The 16146-nt window shown below is 37.1% G+C and overlaps 1 non-coding gene across 1 annotated transcript; it reads left to right on the forward strand.

Moving 5' to 3' along the window:
- Nucleotides 1-6313: 6313 nt before the first annotated feature.
- Nucleotides 6314-6386, forward strand: TRNAY-AUA (transfer RNA tyrosine (anticodon AUA)). Its single transcript has one exon. It is a non-coding gene; the product is annotated as a tRNA-Tyr (tRNA).
- Nucleotides 6387-16146: the final 9760 nt, after the last annotated feature.

A 16146-nucleotide genomic window follows, 5' to 3' on the forward strand; every position in this document is an offset into this window, starting at 1 on the left:
ATAAGTAAGTAAATAAATAAGTAAATAAATAAATAAGTAAATCAATAAATAAGTAAATAAATAAATAAGTAAATAAATAAATAAATAAGTAAATAAATAAATAAGTAAGTAAATAAATAAGTAAGTAAATAAATAAATAAGTAAGTAAATAAATATGTAAGTAAGTAAATAAGTAAGTAAATAAGTAAATAAGTAAGTAAATAAGTAAATAAATAAGTAAGTAAATAAATAAGTAAGTAAATAAGTAAATAAATAAGTAAATAAGTAAGTAAATAAATAAGTGAGTAAATAAATAAATAAGTGAGTAAATAAATAAATAAGTGAGTAAATAAATAAATAAATAAGTAAATAAATAAATAAGTAAATAAATAAGTAAGTAAATAAATAAATAAGTACTGTAAGTAAGTAAATAAATAAGTAAATGAGTAAATAAATAAGTAAATAAGTAAGTAAATAAGTAAGTAAGTAAATAAATAAGCAAATAAATAAATAAGTAAATAAATAAATAAGTAAATAAATAAATAAGTAAATAAATAACTAAATAAATAAATAAGTAAATAAATAAATAAGTAAATAAATAGTTAAATAAATAAATAAGTAAATAAATAAATAAGTAAATAAATAAGTAAATAAGTAAATAAATAAGTAAATAAGTAAGTAAAGAAGTAAATAAATAAGTAAATAAGTAAGTAAATAAATAAGTAAATAAATAAATAGGCATCTTCACCGATATTAAACAATCTTTGACAAATCTTTTTTTCATATTGATCAGTCTCTTACAATCTTTGAGAAACTTCTTTGTAAAGTATTGCTTGAATCTGAAGAAAAATTTGATCGTGTTGAATTAGCTTAAGATAGAATGTTTACAATGCAGAGCTATTTTGATAAATTCATATGTTTTACCTCAACTTAAGAGGTTACGTACAGCTTACAGCAGTAAAATTTTGGAAAATAATCAACATTTTTTCCTCCATTACTGTATCTTGTACAATAATGAAAATTAATGTGTGTAAAACGCTGTCCTACTGCTATATGAATTTTTTTTTTTACGATTTAAGAAAAATATTTACATTTTTTTTTTTTTTTTCAAAATTCAATTCACTCTGCAGTGATGAAACGTTTCCCACGTAACTAAAAAATTATCCAACATTCTTTGACGAAATTTTTTGTGTGCCATATCTACTGTATGATGCAAGATCACTTCTCTACCTTTGATAGATTATCTGATAAAAAAATAAATTCTTTTAAAGATGGTCAAATATTAGTATTTTCTTCTAACACAAAATAAAAAAAGTATTATTTATTAAGAAATGTAGTTGAAAGAGCATGATATTGTAAACATGAGTTTCAGCAATAAAATAAAAGAGAGAGAACATGGAAAAGTTAACAAGTTTATGAGTTATGAGGGAAACGCTTCATCACTGCACAGTGAGCTGCCACCATTTTGAATTTTGAAAAATAAATAGAATAATTTTTTTAAATCGTAAATATATATTCATATAGCAGAAGGACAGTGTTTTACATATACCAATTTTCATCATTGTACAAAATATAGTAATGGAGAAAAAAATATTGAATATTTTCAAATAATTTACTGCTGGTAAGCTGTACCTATCCCCTTAAATGTTGTATAATTCATCTCAAAATAAAAAAAAGAAATATGATGTATGTTATCCACGCTAATTTTATTAATATTATTATACGGCCAATTATTTACTACGAAATGTAACTATGGCAACGAATTGTTATCAATATAATCAGAGAATACTTTATAAATTTGATGTTTAAAGTAACATAATGCCAGACTGAGAACTGGACGTGCCTGAATTGTTGCATTCTTAAATTTTGCAGAGGATGTATCGTGCGTCATGTAGGCCTATTGATATGCGACGAGCGTGCGTTTGTGCCTTGCGTACGAAGAGATAAGCCATGCACTGCTATTACCATGTTAAATCACCGGTTGCTATGTAGTCATCAGACGGTGTTTTGTTTCTGCAGACAATATGGCAGCCAACATCTCTTTCTGCGCCTTCATTAATTTTCGATTAGGTTTCTCAGATGAATGGATAAAGCTCTGGGTTTCACAATTTCCTCGAGACCTCCTTTTCGCTGTTGTTTGTACGTGAATGGGGTGAGGAGCTCGGCGAGGATAATTAGCCCAGGTTTATTACACGCCAGGCCCCATCCAGCATTCAGCGTAACTAGTGCTCTTCTCCTCCGACCACTTTTCTAGCCTACAGTCCGTTAATAAACACATCTATTCTATGTTAAAGTGATAATATCTTCTAATTTTAAACTGAACAACGGTCGAGTTATAATCTCTGTTTTCTCTCTCTCTCCCTTTGCCTGATCCATCAGTCGCTAGACAAGCCTATAGTCTACATGCCTACCTAAGTATTTGCTAGCCTTCCTTTCTGTACCTGTCAGCATGTCTGTGTTATCTCCTCTTGCCCGTCTGAATGTCTCAGCCTGCCTACCTGTCTGTCTTTTCCTCCCTACCTGTCTGCCTTTTCCTGCCTGTTTGCGTATGTCTCTGCCTACCTACTTGTCTGTCTGTCTCAGCCTGCCTGCGTGTCTCTGAATGCCTGTTTGACTATCTGTCTCTGCCACCCTGTTTGCATGTCTCTACCTACTGTCTATCTCTGCTTGTTTGCCTATCTGTCTTTGCCTCCCTTTCTATCTGCCTCTGAGGCCTACTTGTCTCTGCCTACTTGACTCTGCCTACTTGACTCTGCCTATCTGACTTTGCTTGTCTGTCTCTGGTGTACTTGGCTCTGCCTATCTGTTTCTGCCTGCCTGTCTGATTATCTGTCTCTGCCTGCCTGTCTTGTTATTCTGTCTATGCCTGCCTATCTGCCTATCTGTCGCTTCCTGCCCATCTACCTCCTTGTCTCTGTCTATTTGTCTGCCTATCTTTCTCTGCCTGCCTGCTTGCTTCTCTGTCTCTTCCTGCCTGTCTGCCTATCTGTCTCTTCCTGCCTGTCTGCCTATCTGTCTCTTCCTGCTTGTCTGCCTATCTGTTTCTTCCTGCCTGTCTGCCTATCTGTCTCTTTCTGCCTGTCTGACTATCTGTCTCTTTCTGCCTGTCTGCCTATCTGTCTCTTCCTGCCTGTCTGCCAATCTGTCTCTTCCTGCTTATCTGCCTATCTGTCTCTTCCTGCTTGTCTGCCTATCTGTTTCTTCCTGTCTGTCTGCCTATCTGTCTCTTTCTGCCTGTCTGCCTATCTGTCTCTTTCTGTCTGTCTGCCTATCTGTATCTTTCTGCCTGTCTGCCTATCTGTCTCTTTCTGCCTGTCTGCCTATCTGTCTCTTCCTGCCTGTCTGCCAATCTGTCTCTTCCTGCTTGTCTGCCTATCTGTCTCTTCCTGCTTGTCTGCCTATCTGTTTCTTCCTGTCTGTCTGCCTATCTGTCTCTTTCTGCCTGTCTGCCTATCTGTCTCTTCCTGCCTGTCTGCCTATCTGTCTCTTCCTGCTTGTCTGCCTATCTGTCTCTTCCTGCCTGTCTGCCTATCTGTCTCTTCCTGCCTGTCTGCCTATCTGTCTCTTCCTGCCTGTCTGCCTATCTGTCTCTTCCTGCCTGTCTGCCTATCTGTCTCTTTCTGCCTGTCTGCTTATCTGTCTCTTCCTGCCTGTCTGACTATCTGTCTCTTCCTGCCTGTCTGACTATCTGTCTCTTCCTGCCTGTCTGACTATCTGTCTCTTCCTGCCTGTCTACCTATCTGTCTCTTCCTCCTTGTCTGCCTAACTGTCTCTTCCTGCCTGTCTGCCTATCTGTATCTTCCTGCTTGTCTATCTGTCTCTTTCTGCCTGTCTGCCTGTCTCTGCCTGCCACCAGTCTGCCTATGTCTGTACCTGCCTATCTGTCTGTGCCTGCATGTCTCTCTATCTGGGATCTGCCTGTCTGCCTACTTGTCTCACTGCATGTCTGCCTATCTGTCTCTGCCTGCCTGTCCCTGTTTGCCTGCTAATCTGTCTCTGCCTGTCTGCTTGCCTATCTCTCTCCGTGATCTGCCTTTCTGCCTATTTGTCTCTGGAATCTGCCTGTCTGCCTACCTGTCTCTGTCTGCCTATCTCTGAAGTCTGCCTGCCTGCCTCTAAGACCTGCCTGACTGCCTATCTGTCTCTGAGGTCTTCCTCTGTCTCTGAGATCTGCCTGTCTTGCTATCTTGTCTCTGAGGTCTGCCTCTGTCTCCGAAATGTGCCTGTCTCCCTACGCCTCTGTTAGTCTTTCTGCCTATCTGTCTCTGAGGTCTGCAAGTCTATCTCTGTCTCTAATATGTGCCCGCCTGAGGTCTGCCTCTCTGTCTCTCCCTGCCTGTCTCTCTCTCTTCCTGGCAGCCTGTGTCTCTGTTTGTCTATCTGTTTCTGTCGCCTGTCTCTGCTTTCCTGTCCGTCTTTCTGTGCCTGTTTGCCTTCCTGTATGTGTACAGCTGCCTGTCTGCCTGCCTGCCTGCCTCTGCTTTATCTTGATCACTGCCTATCCCTCTTTCTTTGTGTAAATTTACATGTCTACCTACTGATCTATCTGACAGGTTATGTATCTAATGTAATGTATTGTGTTGTATATAAGGTATGTACTGTATTCTATAATGCTTGAGAAATAGAGACAAGGTTAGAGATAATTGGAATACTTATGGCTCAGATCCTGGTTATGCAGAAATGCATAATGGATAACTGATTCCAGTGACAGTTGCAGATGAACTTGCAGTCGTCTAGTATTACCCGGGCTTCTTAAACGTTGCAGGGACTTTTTCGAAATTACGGCAAGATGATACGGACACTAGGCTTTAAAAGATGGTGAGGCGTGATGATAATTAAATCATAAGTGTCAGCACAACCCACATGCCCTCACGTACGGCTGGTACACAGCCATTACACTGCGCGCAATTAGTCGTTGGCTCTCGTCGCTTCTTCTGTGTAGAGATGCAGTCGACTCTACGGGAAGTAACTTTGAGGTTATGTTTGAACAGTGCTAGGTATCTCATTATGATGTGCGACGCATCTTAAACTTTTTTACGAGTTTTCTGCCTTATCTATATGCACACATGAAGTTAGTCTGTTCCGAACTCAATTTGTCTGATAAATTAATAATTTATAAGGAAACATTATTATTATTATTATTATTATTATTATTATTACTACTACTACTACTACTACTACTACTACTACTACTACTACTATTATTATTATTATTATTATTATTATTATTATTATTATTATTATTATTATTATTATACTAAAGATTGGTTAGTTCCACATTGAATAATTTGAATAAATGAAGCGGTGAGTTCCAAACTTAATAAGTGCAAAAATTAAAACAATACAGGTAGAGTTTGCTATTAGAAAAGTCTAGGATAACAGACAGGGTTTGGAATTGAACGGGTTACATCACATTCTTGTCTATGCGGGTGACGTGAACATGTTAGAAAAAAATTCCCAAACAATTAGGGACAATACGGGAATTTTATTTGAAGCAAGTAAAGGGATAGGTTTGGAAGTAAATCCCGAAAAGACAAAGTATATGATTATGGCTCGTGACCAGAATATTGTACGAAATGGAAATATAAATATTGGAAATTTATCCTTCGAAGAGGTGGAAAAATTCATATATCTTGGAGCAACAGTAACAAATATAAATGACACTCGAGAGGAAATTAAATCCAGAATAAATATAAGAAATACCTGTTATTATTCGGTTGAGGAGCTTTTGTCATCCGGTGTACTGTCAAAAAATCTGAAAGTTAGAATTTATAAAACAGTTATATTGCCGGTTGTTCTGTATGGTTGTGAAACTTGGACTGTCACTTTGAGAAAGGAACATAGGTTAAGAGTGTTTGAGAATAAGGCTGTTCGGAAAATATTTGGGGCTAAGAGGGATGAAGTTACAGGAGAATGGAGAAAGTTACACAACGCAGAACTGCACGCATTGCATTCTTCACCTGACATAATTAGGAACTTTAAATCCAGACGTTTGAGATGGACAGGGGATGTAGCACGTATGGGCGAATTCAGAAATGCATATAGAGTGTTAGTTGGAAGGCCGAAGGGAAAAAGACCTTTGTGGAGGCCGAGTCTTAGATGGGAAGATAATATTAAAATGGATTTGAGGGAGGTAGGATATGATGATAGAGATTGGATTAATCTTGCTCAGGATAGGGACCAATGACGGGCTTATGTGAGGGCGGCAATGAACCTCCGGGTTCCTTAAAACCAATAAGTATTATTATTATTATTATTATTATTATTATTATTATTATTATTATTATTATTATTATTATTACTAGAGGATTCGATCCGGTGCTGTGGATTGAACTTCGGCGTAGCTCAGTGGTTAGAGCACTTGGTACATAGAACCAAGGACCCGGGTTCGATCCCCGGCGCCGGAGCGAATTTTTCTCTTCTAATAATCATCTATTAATGATTGCAAAAATTCAACTCCTATTCTTAAACTTCTTAACGATGGACAGATAGTGGAAGATATGAAGGTCGTAACTACATATTGTTAACAAATTTCGTATTAGGCCTACGCCAAGTGACTTACCACAGGTAAGAGCAATGGGCGGGTTGTCCAACGTAATTCTTTCACAGATGTATGTGTCCTTCATCTTATCCACCAGTCAGTAACTTGTATAAGAACAAATCTGTGAAAATCTTCATAACTGTATGCACAGAATTTGAGATGTTACAGGTTCTTGTGCATTCACAACGTCGAAGCGAGGAGAAGACAGATTTAACTCTGGCAAAGATAGTTAAAGTGTTTTCTTCTATTAGTAGCGTAATACAATTTTGTGTACATGTGGTTAAAACATGTCAGCAACCAACTTAAAATACACTGCATGCCCATAACTCATACTGTATACGACCATGTAATACTTTCACTGATATGAATTTTCTAAAATAATAATAATAATAATAATAATAATAATAATAATAATAATAATAATAATAATAATAATAATAATAAAAATAATAATACTTACTTACTGGCTTTTAAGGAACCCGGAGGTTCATTGCCGCCCTCACATAAGCCTGCCATTGGTCCCTATCCTGAGCAAGATTAATCCATTCTCTATCATCATATCCCACCTCTCTCAAACCCATTTTAATATTATCTTCCCACCTACGTCTCGGCCTCCCTAAAGATCTTTTCCCTCCGGCCTTCCAACTAACACTCTATATGCATTTCTGGATTCGTCCATACGTGCTACATGCCCTGCCCATCTCAAACGTCTGGATTTAATGTTCCTAATTATGTCAGGTCAAGAATACAATGCGTGCAGTTCTGTGTTGTGTAACTTTCTCCATTCTCCTGTAACTTCATCCCTCTTAGCCCCAAATATTTTCCTAAGATTATTATTATTATTATTATTATTATTATTATTATTATTATTATTATTATTATTATTATTATTATTATTATTATTAGAGGATTCGATCCGGTGCTTGGATTGAACTTGGGCGTAGCTCAGTGGTTAGAGCACTTGGTACGTAGAAAAAAGGACCCGGGTTCGATTCCCGGCGCCGGAGCGAATTTTTGTCCTCTAATAATCATCTGTTAATGATTGCAAAAATTCAACTTCTATTCTTAAACTTCTTAGCGATGGATATGTAGTGGAAGAGATGAAGGTCGTAACTACATATTGTTAACAAATTTCGTATCAGGCCTACGCCAAGTGACTGACCACAGGTAAGAGCAACGGGCGGGATGTCCAACATAATTGTTTCACAGATGTATGTGTCCTTCTTCATCTTATCCACCAGTCAATAACTTGTATAAGAACAAATTTGTGAAAATCTTCGTAACTGTATGCACAGAATTTGAGATGTTACTGGCTCTTCTATATTCACAATGTCGAAGCATGGAGAAGATAGATTTAACTCTGGCAGACAGTTAAAGTGTTCTCTTCTATTGGTAGCGTAATACAATTTTGTTTAGATATGATTAAAACATGACAGCAGCTAAGTTAAAATACACTGCATGCCTATAACTCATTACTGTATACGATTGTGTGATACTTTCACTGATATGAATTTTCTAAAAATAAATAAATAAATAAATTAATAATAATAATAATAATAATAATAATAATAATAATAATTTTCTGGCCAATTAAAAATTGTAAGTAGTTCGCATACTGGTCGAAGGTACTGTCCTCTGTCGGAAGACAAGAGAGATAGATGTGGGTAGCCATGGAAACGCTTTGGGAAAGAAAGTAGTACAATGCCTTGATACATGATTGACGAAGACCATGCATAGCTAGCTTCTTAAACACTGAGGGCCATATTCATAGACATTCTTAGCGCGGGCTTCCGGTGGATGATCAGCGAACTAATGTTTTTCGTATTCATAAACCAGTGTTAGCGATATGATATGATATGATATGAATCTTATACAAGTAACCAGTCGATAGTCGGGGCTAGTTTAGCACGCTCGTAGCGCGGGCTATCGAAATGTCTATGAATTGCACCCTGGGAGTTTTAGTGTAATGGTAAGATAAATTAGCAATTTACTACTTTCAGATACGAGGAAAGAGGAATTTACGATCAGTGGATGCCTAAAGTCAGAAGTACGAAATCAGGCTTGTAAAAATGTCTGCATTAACATGTTGTTCGTGTGGAGGAATAAATACCAAAGTAAATATGTGAATGGCAGAGTTTATATAGCAGTCGTGGGATCAATACAGACATATGATGTGAAGGCAAGGCCAAATACTGTAAAACGAGAAATTAATACCAACACAACGATTAATATTTTGAGGAGAGTATTACAGAATATGCGATGGGAGCTGTCTATGAGGACATATTATAAAAGTGATTATGATTGAATTTTTTAACTTTTGCAGTTTCAAATTTACAGTTACAATGTTTTTTCCTAAATGTTTATGCATTAGTATATGCTGTACCAAATTTTGACTACTTGGATTTATTGATTCTCAAGTTATTAGCGTTTATTATCTTTCAGCAGTTGATATAAGAAGTATCATGCATAATAGATTTAATGTACTTGAGCTCAGATTTAATACAAACACATCTCATAAATAAATTAACAAAAATTGCTCTAGATTTTAAAATCGTATACAGGGTGGTTCAGTAAAAGTGCGTAAAAATTAAACAGGAAATAGGGAAAGCTCTACTGAACATTTTGAGATTGCTGGGGAATTTGGGCTCTACGAAGCCAAATTAAGGCGATGAAGTTAGTTTCGTTATATCTGGGTTGTTATTGTACCATATCTCTTGCCTGCCGGTCTGAACGGCCACTTGCGGTTAGTGCAAAGAGTTTTGCCTGAATTGTTGGAGGACGTACCTTTTGCTGTCCGTGAGAGCATGTGGTTGCAGCACGACGGAGCACCGCTTCATATCAATGTCCGCAACCATCTGAACGATACATTTCCTGGTCGTTGAATTGGAAAGGGAAGCCCTATATTATAACCTGCAAGATCACCCGACACGAATCCACTCGATTATTTCTTATGGTGATATCTAAACTCACTTGTTTATAAGAACTGAGTAAACATGGACATGGGATTAGTTTTCAGGATTGTAGCCACTTATGATGTGATAAAAAAACAAGCAGATGGAAATAGTACACTATGCGCACAACTCCACAAAACGCAAAAAAAAAAAAAAAAAAAAAAGTGACACGATGTTTAATAAGGCAGAGCCTTCTCATTAATTACCTTAAAATTGCTTCTTCATTTGATCTGGCCTAGACTTCAGACAAGAATGCAATTGATAGTAAAAACGATTCACACATCAATAAGACATCAATGATTTGTTTGAGATTCTAATGAATAATAATGTCATTACAGAGAATTGGATTACTTTGGAAATTAATGCTAGCTACCATTGAGTAATTTAGAATTACACGATGTTAAATTTACTATTTCTGTTTTTTTTTATACTTCCCGCATTTATTAATTACCCGTACGAGTAATAATGGATTCATTATGATGCCACATTCATTTGTTTCACTTTTATTTTTTATTGCTGCTGGTTAGATTCGAAAGGATTTTTTTAAACACATCATAATTCCAATAGATACATTTACCATGACTTTCGCATCCCAACAGTGAAACAAGAAACAGAAAATTATATTCTCGCCTTTCAGGAACGTTTAAACAACCATTCACAATCCTTAGCATTGACTTTATTTGACAACAGTACACTTCACCTTTACAGACATAACAGACATGCTGTTTTAGCTATTTAATCTACAGATTCAAACGGTAATTTCAATTTTATAAACGATTTATATGCCAATGAGCTATAATTTGTAACACTGTTAAGATTCTTTCACAATTGTTTTTTAATTGGTTATTTAACGACGCTGTATCAACTACGAGATTATGTAGCGTCGATGAGATTGATGATAGCGAGATGGTAATTGTCGAGATTAGGCCATAGATTACCTGGCATTCACCTTACGGTTGGGAAAAACCTCAGAAAAAACCCAACCAGGTAATCAGCCCAAGCGGAGATCGAACCCGCGCCCGAGCGCAACTTCAGACCGGCAGGCAAGTGCCTTAACCGACTGAGCCACCATATTAATATAAAATGTGGCTAGATTTGTCGAATGCCAAGTGCATAAGTGTTTTATGTTAAAAATTGATAAATAAACTTAGTAATGCGCGTCCTCGAACCCGTCTGTGTTATTTTTCACAGAAAAGATTTCATTTCTTTTGTACACGTTAATTTTTTTTCGCGACCTCCTTAATATAGCACCACGACTACCCTGGGGCTCTCGACCCCCAGTCTGAGGAACTTTATTTTAGTCCAAGGCATGACGCTTTAACCACGCTTCTACAGCGTGGGACAAAAAAATATAAATCATAAAAATGCGGTCCAAGGTAAAGCTTCTCTGAACACACAGCTATTTTCTGAACTTTTACTGAAACTCCCACTGACCATCGAATTAATCTTCTTCTGTTTAAGCGCAAGAAAGGCTTAAATGTCACTAACATTTTGCTCGCAATCTTCCTTTATGCACGTAAGACTGATGGAGGGAAATAGTCAACATTCGTTAATGAGAAGCAAATCTGAAGCCCAAGGTAACATTCTCCACGTATTATAAATCGCTGCTAATTATTTCTGTCGTAATTACAGAAATATAAATGCAACATCTGTTGGCTTCCAGCGGTTCGAGGCCCGCCTACGGACCGGGAGAGGGCTAGCTCTTTGTAGAAACGAGCCCGCCGGTATGAAAAGTTGCCGATACAAGACGATCAATCAAGCAATGTGGGTTTAGAAGATTGAGAACCAAGTGTCACAAGACAAGCTGCGAGAGAGCAGAAATTAATTTCACATTTATCAACGCTTGTGTGCATTGTCTTGTTAGACAATTGAACCATTCATTTCGTACATGTACTAACTTAATTATAGGCGAGAAGAGAGGGGAGAATTGGAAGGTAGATATGGCGGCGGCGCGCCCCACATATTGCAGAGCGCAGCAAATATTCAGGGGTGACAAGTATTTTTCTAGCTGGAAATAGATTTCAATATACACCGTGTCCACACTAAGAGTATAAAGTACAGAAATAATAGCTTATAATTTCACAACCGTATATTATAATTCCTTAAGATAAAGCTCAATCAATAGAAAAACTCTCCAAGATTTCGTTTCATAATTTTATGCTCTACCATGCGGGAATGTAGTAATTATACACCTGGTAGCAGCCCTTTAATGGACCTCATTAAAGTACACCTAGTCATTAAAGTTCAGGTGTTCCACCAATCAGAAAACACCATTGTAGCAATATGAAAGCGCAAGTATAGATTATTCTCGGATATGCAATCGAAAGACAACTAGCGAAACATATGATTTGAGGCTTTCTCGGCGTTGGTTCGCTAATATGTTTTCGCGGGATATCAGCCGAGTTAAGATTTTGGAATGCTCCAAGCTTTCGACTTAAACAAGCTACCACGAGAAGTAACACAATAGACTTCGACAGCAAGCAAGAACCGACAAAGAAAGCTTTCATTCCATTCTGCGGGAGCGTGTCACACAAAATAAGCAGAATCCTCCAGAAGGTAAATATCAAAACCATCCATAAACCACAGAGCAAAATCCGGAGTCATCTACGTCAGGTTAAAGACAGTCAGGACCTAAGGACACCAGGGATTTACAAGATTCCATGTGAGTGCGGCGAAGTATACATAGGGCAGACTGGCCGCACAATAGAAGACAGAATCAAAGAGCATAAGAGGAACCTTAGGCTCTATTACCCGGAAAAATCTGCAGTGGCGCAACACAGCATAGAAAAGGAGCATAAAATACTGTTTGACCACACCAAGGTCATTAACAAATCAAGCCACTACTGGGATCGTACAATCAAGGAGGCCATAGAGATCAAGCTGGAGAGAAACAACTTTAACAGAGACAGTGGCCTCCAGCTCAGTCAGGCATGGACACCGGCCTTGGACCAACTTAGGCCCTCTTACAATCAAGGTCATGAAGATCACGAACCGAGGACGGAAACCGATTCCAACCGGCGGAACAGGGCTCGCCGCCCGCCAAACTTCACACAGGAATCCCGGGAGGGGCGAAGCTTACGAGGAATGACAATTCCCGGTCCCGGATTGGCCGATCCGCCAACCAATCCCGTTTCACCTGAGACAGCCTAACATCTATATTACCTTTCGACTTTCTGTTCGGACATCACTTCCCTGAAGATGGCTGCAGAGATAGCAGTCGAAAGCTTGGAGCATTCCAAAATCTTAACTCGGCTGATATCCCGCGAAAACATATTAGCGAACTAGCGAAACGTCACGGAGGCTGGAAATCTAATACTGTCGCAGAAGGTTATGTTCTGTTACTATAATGATTAGCGTTAATTGTAAATAATATTGAAATAAATTCAATTCGTCATCTCGTTTTTCAATATCTAAATCAATTTCAAGGTTATATCAAGATTAATGTTTTTACTCTCTAAATTATATCAAGGTCAATGACATTCGTTTCTTGGAAAAAAATTAATACTTTCGCGTCTGCGCACATCTCACAATTTACGAGATGTTCCACTAGGTCAGTTCCGCTCCCCAGTCAGATAAGAATAACATGAATACTTATGAATAATTTCAAGTTAGAAATATGGCCGAGCATAAAAAGTCGTATGAAACTTGCCTATAATGGTAATTAAGACGCTGGTATGAAAATTATTAAACTCGCGCTCGTTTCATAAACACACTCGCGTCTTAATTACTACCATTATAGGCTCGTTGCATAATGTACTATTTCCATGGTCATTGTTGTGTGTGATGTTTTGTTTCAAGCTTATTGTTGCATGGCCATTGTTGTGCGAAATGTTTCGTTTCAAGCTTATTGTTGCATAAATGAAAATTTGTATTTATCAGTCTAGTTCCTTGTCAATAGAGATGTGAACGGTACAGCAAAGAGTTCAATGCGTGCTCTGATTTGCAGAATTGAATTCAGAGAGAGAGAGAGAGAAATAAGTCGTCCGGCCTTAATTAAGGATGACCACGAGGATCCGGAAATTAATAGCAAATAAATATAATTAGTTAAATATGAATATTGTTATAAAAATAAAATGTAATAATTAAGCACCATTGATTATCAATTATAAAATAAAATCTTAGAAGATGACTATAAAATTATACTTATAAATAAAAGATTTTATTTAAAATTAGTATATCCTTAATTAAGGCCTTCTGAGTGGTATAAACGAAACTGTATAATCTACAGAGTGTCTTTAAGAATTTTCGAGATGATTTTTTGAATTTAAAAAGATGATATTGATAATTGTTTAAAAAAATTACATGTAAATTTTGGTAAAGAACTCCGAGCACCAAAAAATAAACCTGTCACTGACCATTTGAAGAGAGGGATGTTATACTTGGCACTAAGGTAGGGAATACAAGGTTCATAAATGGCCCTCTTTTCCTGATCAACCTGATGAGCTTGGTTTAGATCTCTCTCCATGCGTAAGTATATAAGTAAATAACAACTTAAACGAAGAGCACATTATGTTAATTCTCTATTTCCAAGAGTTCTAAATTCAGTGGCGAAATGTTGGTAAGAAAATATGTCAGCTCTCTCAGTGGAGGCTGCATAGAGTTAAAAGTGATTAAGAGGAAAGAGATTGGATTGAACCCCTCTCTGGCCCAGCCCTCTGGAGTGAATATGTCATGGTCTCTTTTCCAACACAACATTCTCACTTACATGAATGCACTACCCGGAGCCTGTAATCCAACTGCATTGTTTCTGAGCACAATTCTCCTACTCTTATTCCGATTTAAAGTTTCCAGGAATCATTTCCTGACCTTGCTTTCGGTAGCTGCCACCGTTAATTTTTCTCAGCATCTTGTGTATCAGTGGGATGATTTCGATTTGCGTTGTTTTCTCAAGTCGTGCTATCCCCCGGTATTGAACCACGTCCCGGCGTAGTCACGTCCACAAATAATGACTATCTTCACACCGGAGGATGTTATTACGGACAGAAATTCGCGGTCTGACCGATTACCAGACCGAAACAATGCGGGCTACTGAACTCTGCAGCATTCACAGATGGAGTTGTGCACTATAAAGCCAGACAGTTGCCGTGCCATGTTTATTTTCCCAGTATTTTGTGCGCAGGCGTTAGTATCTTGAGTTCCTACTGAATCTGCCCATCCATAGGAGACATCTCGGCTCGCATGTTGTTAATGCAAATGACGATAGTAACTGTCATACGCTTTAAACGTTTCGCAACAGAAATTCAGTTTTTTATTATCTTAGGAATGATATTATTTCCAGTTAATGTTTTCTTAAACTATCATTTACAATATATATTTTAATTTAGTTATTTAACGACGTTGTATAAACTGTGACATTACTTTACTTCGGTTGAATTGGGGATAGCGAGATTGTATTATTATTATTATTATTATTATTATTATTATTATTATTATTATTATTATTATTATTATTATTATTATTATTATTATTATTATTTATTCAACTGTCCGAAGACGAGTCTGAACCTCACAAGTGATATCAAAAAGCACTACTTATGAGGCAACTAGGCCAGGAGATAACAGGGTAGGGTGGCCAGTTTCTTTCCCCCTCCACTGCATACATCGCCGATTAGCAACATGTTACACTAATCAGACTTCAGATCCATACAAACAATTGCTCTTCCTCTGACACAATATCGTGAAGTGAGGTGTACATACTCCTGATAAGAGAGGTACATATCAGCCAGAACCTCAATTATTATTATTATTATTATTATTATTATTATTATTATTATTATTATCTTTCCAAGCTGTGGAAATGAGCTGATGCCAGTAAGTCAAAAGGAATATAGCAATGGCGAAGGAAGCTTTTAATAGAAAAAGGAGCATCTTCTGCGGACCACTGAAAAAAGGAACTAAGGAAGAGACTAATGAAGTGCTTTGTTTGGAGTGTGGCATTGTATGGGGCAGAAACATGGACATTAAGAAGAAGTGACGAGAAGCATTTGAAATGTGGATATAGAGAAGAATAGAACGTGTGAAGTGGACAATGAGAATAAGAAATGAAGCTGTGTTGGAAAGAGTGGGAAAGAAAGAATGATGCTGAAACGGATCAAGAAGAGGAAAAGGAATTGGTTGGGTCACTGCAGGATGCACTGGAAAGAATAGTGAACGGGAGAGGAGTTCGGGGCAGAAAAAGATATCAGATGATAGACGACATTAAGAAATATGGATCACATGAGGAAGCAAAAGGAAGGCAGAAAATAGGAAAGATTGGAGAAAGCTGGGTTTGCAATGAAAGACCTGCCCTTGGGCAGAACACTAAATGAATGAATGAAGCTGTGTAAGCTCTGCCAAAATGAAGTGATTCTATTAGCCTAAATATGTAAAATATGAAATGAACATTAGAGTTTAGAATGCATATCTTTGTTATTATGTTTTATTAAACATTTGACAAGTACACTGATTTCAAGAGTGGCGAAAATTGGATAAATGGGCTACAAATTACTCATTACTCCTATACCTGACTTATGTTTCTAAATCTGGACTGTTACGAAAAGAGATGAATAGAAACTGCTGTCCACGTTCACCTAGCAACAAAGTATTTATTTATTGTATATAATAGTTTGACATATTGTGAATTCAGTGTTGTGTTGATTTCAGCAATTATGGTTCTCACCACAGACGAGAAGGTGT

The sequence above is a fragment of the Periplaneta americana genome, chromosome 5 (assembly GCF_040183065.1).
Source record: "Periplaneta americana isolate PAMFEO1 chromosome 5, P.americana_PAMFEO1_priV1, whole genome shotgun sequence".
In the NCBI taxonomy this organism is placed as follows: domain Eukaryota; kingdom Metazoa; phylum Arthropoda; class Insecta; order Blattodea; family Blattidae; genus Periplaneta; species Periplaneta americana.